At 45.6% G+C, this 4070-nt stretch overlaps 1 protein-coding gene across 1 annotated transcript in view; it reads left to right on the top strand.

The window, feature by feature from the left end:
• Window positions 1–3113, top strand: part of tmem178bb (transmembrane protein 178Bb) — an 82063-nt gene extending 78950 nt beyond the window's left edge. Inside the window, exon 4 of the mRNA XM_080492374.1 lies at window positions 1–3113. This exon is cut by the window's left edge and continues 448 nt beyond it. The gene's annotated coding sequence lies outside the window, so the exon portion shown is untranslated.
• Window positions 3114–4070: the final 957 nt, after the last annotated feature.

The raw sequence follows: 4070 nt of genomic DNA, 5'->3' as shown, positions 1-4070 counted from the left end.
CAGCGATGGACTGAGAGACTGCAGAGGACTGAAGGAAGAATGAAGTGGTGGATGAAAGAACTCCTCCGTGCTGAAAGAGACAGATCGTGGTGCTCAGCTGGAGATCCGCTTCACTCATCTCGGACTGCGACTGCTGAGGGCTCAGTCAGGTTCTGACGGACTTCTGAGAAACCTGTGTGGAATATCCGGGAGCACTTTGTGACTTTGGGGAGGCGGGTTCATGTTCCAGCTTCAGAACCTCACCTGATGTACATTCTTGTACAGACGTGACGACCAGGACCTGCCATGTTCACCACGTTCCTTCCTGTGCAGGTTCGTCGCTCTCCGTCGACGATCCGGACGCCATTCAGTATTTTATACATGTATTCCTCTTTTCTCAAAGTGTAATTTCCTTTTTATCGAACCCTCGTGTTGTGAACGATATTTGTTTGATTTTATTCATTCTAGTCATAAACTGTGTGTCTGTGTGCAGGGCGGTTCTTTTGCAGACATTATCGAGAAAAAAGTAGTAAAGAAAAAGCTGTGAGTGACAAAGTGAAGCCCAGTCAGCGGCTCTGACGGATGCAGTGTCCTTTATAACCCTTCTGGATCTTTTCTGGAGACTCCCAGCAGACATGGAGGAGAGTCCTGAACAACTAGTTACTCCTAATGAAAACCCTCTGTGAGAAGCTGGTTTCTGTGACTGGAGCAGGTCCCGCTGGTCTTTATCCTGGAGAGTTGTTCAGACCACATTCACACAGCAGGAGTCGTGCTGACCGTCGGTCATGAGCAGGTACTTCAAGTTGGTTCACGATCAAACAGCATCGGTGACTTACTGAAAAGAAATTGACCAAACCGATGAATGGATTAATCAGTGTGACCACCGACACTACGCACATTGGAGCTACGTACTGCCTGCAGGCCAAAACTGGTCCCACAATATGGTCCAGACTTTACAAACAGAAATTAAATGATATCAACCCCAATGATTCAATAGAAATAACTGCTGTTCCTGGTTTAACCACTCGGGGGGGTCATCACGGAAAACCGAGTACAAACAGCAGATGTCATCAATGTGATTTACAGATGTCCCTGAATGCCTCACATGCACATGACAAAATAAAATGAACGAGACGACCTTAAGTAGCCATCCAGCTAGCATTAGCATTGAAAATGTGCTTGTCGGCCACAGGAGTCCTGTATTCTGACAGTATTAAAACTTTAGCAAGAAAAGATCTGTTCTTTATAACAATGTTATAAACTGTTTTTTTTTTTTTTTGTTTTTTACTTCAAAATGCAGCAAATCCAAAACATTTTGAGGGGTAGACATATGCACTGAAACTGCTGGAAAACTTTGGACAAACTTTGACGTCAATAATTGTAGATACAGATGTGAAAACCACTGGAGTTATCAAGTAACATTCAAATAGTTGGTTTATTGTATTAATGGGCTCAACCTGAGTCAGTGTTTAAAGAGAAAGCAGAGCCACACGTCTGCTGAGTGAATCTGGTCGGTACAATAACAATACAAACGTCTTCAGTGTTTCCGATCCAAAAGCCAAGATCCAGACGGATCTGTTTTGTTACGGATTTGTTTTCCACCTGTGAGGAAGTTTTTATCTCTGTGCTGGTGCGTTTGAAGGAATATGGACTCAGGTGAAGATTGTGAGGACGCTGCATCGGTTGATGATGTGAAGAATCCAGCGAATATCCAGGAGCCATCTGGGCTGGCTCTGTCAGGACTGAGTTCCTCCAGCAGGTACCTGAAGAAATATTGTTCCAACTCAATACCATCTGCCAGTTTTCCTGAATGAACCTGTGCGATGACAAACCATTTTACTTTCAGACGAGCTCAAGATAAAGGCATAAGAAACTGCTCATTAGGTTTTTCACAACTGCTTCAACTGGAACCAGGAAACCTGTACTTGTACTTGTACCTGTACCTGTATCTGTAACCGTACCTCTACAGCCACCGTCCCACTGTGCAAGTACGTGCCGGAGCGGAGCAGGAGGGTATGGTATGGCAAAGAGCGCAGGCCCAACTCTATCAGACAGTACGGTTCAAATGTAGGCGGGGTTGTGAACGACGTGGGGATGTGTAGGGCGAAGAACACGGAAGCGGCCGGCAGCAGACGGCTGTCCAAGTAAAAGTCTTGAGGGTCTTGTCTCTGTGACACGGCTTAAATGGTCTCATAGTGAACAGCAGCGTCCAGCTCCTGCTGAATACTGAGAGGAGCGCCTGCTGCATTGTCGCTCCTCTCTATGAGACCCTTCGTCAGCGCTAGGTACCTCAACGGAGGGGTGATGAAAATCGTAACAGGTGATCACGGTTTTTTCAATACCATCCACAACTTTTGTCAGTGGAGCTGCATGAAAACTTATCTGTCCCTGTTCCGTTCCGGCACAAACAGCGCGGTGGGACCCCGGCTTACCTGTACTTGTACTCATGCCTGTACCCGTACTGTACTGTACTGATGCCCGTACCATACCTGGACATCTACCCGTATCATGCCATACCATACCATACCCATACTATACCGCATCTATTTGTACCCGTACCATACCGTACTGTACCATACCCATACTTGTACCTGTACCTGGTTGCAGGCGTGTGAATGTGAGAAAGTTCTTCCTGAATGAAGGACGGCGTGCAGCAGAGGCTCCTGATGTGGACCCATGCAGCCTGTTTCTTTGGTTTCCCTTCAGTGTCCAGTTGGAAAAGTCTTCAGCTTCTCTTTCCAGACTGGTTCTGGAGATGTTCTGCTGCCTCCTCACAAAGATCAACCCTGAGAGTGGATGCTTGGTGATGCCTCATGGATGTGTGGTCATGGTGGTTGTCGGAGATCTTCTCCACAGACGACAAGGCCTCCCGGGGTCCGGCTCGACCTCGTCATCTGTGTGCTGACGTGAAACTAATGACGACTTTCAGACCAGAAACGACCTTTCAGGTCTGCTCCCATCATCTCAAACTCAACCAAGCAGTCATCAAGCAGCTTCTCGGTGTGTGAGGGGGATTCACCGTCACACTGGCTGAAGGGAAATCATTTCAGACGCAAAATAAAGGTAGAAACTGTGTGGTTGTAAAATAACTCAGTAATGTTCTAGATCAAATAAAGTAGTCTTGTCTCCAGATGAAGTCTGCAGCTGAAGTCTGGTCCTTGTGGGTGTGCTGGGGGAGACATGAGAGGAGACAGTCTGAGGCGTTAACGTCCGTCAAAGCGTCTTTAGAAGAGAAACCGTCCGGACCTGCTAAACCCTGACAGTCACACATGACGGAGTCGGGTTTCTAATGGAAAGATGATTCCGCGTGAAACCCGCAGAGACGCTCTGACTGACCACAACACATTTACCATATGTCTTTTATGACAAACATCCAACATTTATAAAGTGTCCATCAGCCATTGTTTTCCAGGAACTGCAGGACATTTTATATGTACGACTAAAAGTTGTTTTTCTTTACACGAGTGGGCAGATCAATAATAACAATGGAGGATTCAGACTTTTATTACCATCGACTACACCACCGCCTGCCTACGAGGTTTCTGTGCCTTGTTTCATCTCAAAGACGAAGCACTGTACATTTTCTATAACTGAAAACTCATTGGGTGGTTTCCAGCAGGTCACTCTGAACACGCTGATATTCTTAACATCAGAGATGAACCACATTCAGCACTTTGACCTTTAAAGAAGGAAGCTCCTGAGGTCTACGTTGGGGGTTCCTGGTCCGCTTCAGTCCACAGGATCATCAGCAAACAATAAAGATTTACAAAGTCTTTATCTTCACGTTTGATCAAAGTTCTGGCTGTTTGTGGTTTACGTCCTGGAAACAGCTGCTTCAGTAGGAGTAACATAAAACCTCGCTCTTAATACCGGAGCAACTTTATTACAATGTGAGGGCAAATTGATAAAACGAGCATCCTGAACGCCGCAGAAACCCGAATCATTCGATCCGCTTTTATTCACAACCTTTCACAATTTTGAAAGAATAAAAAATGACAAACGAAAAAGAATTGGGAGCTTGAATCTGTTGTAATTGTACTATTTTCTTCATAAACTTAAACTTTTACTGAATCCCTAACTTTAAATCCATC

Source organism: Lipophrys pholis, assembly GCF_963383615.2.
Source record: "Lipophrys pholis genome assembly, chromosome: 22".
Classification (NCBI taxonomy): Eukaryota; Metazoa; Chordata; class Actinopteri; order Blenniiformes; family Blenniidae; genus Lipophrys; species Lipophrys pholis.
The sequence above is the reverse complement of the archived record's forward strand: the minus strand, read 5'-3'. Positions and strand labels throughout refer to the sequence as shown.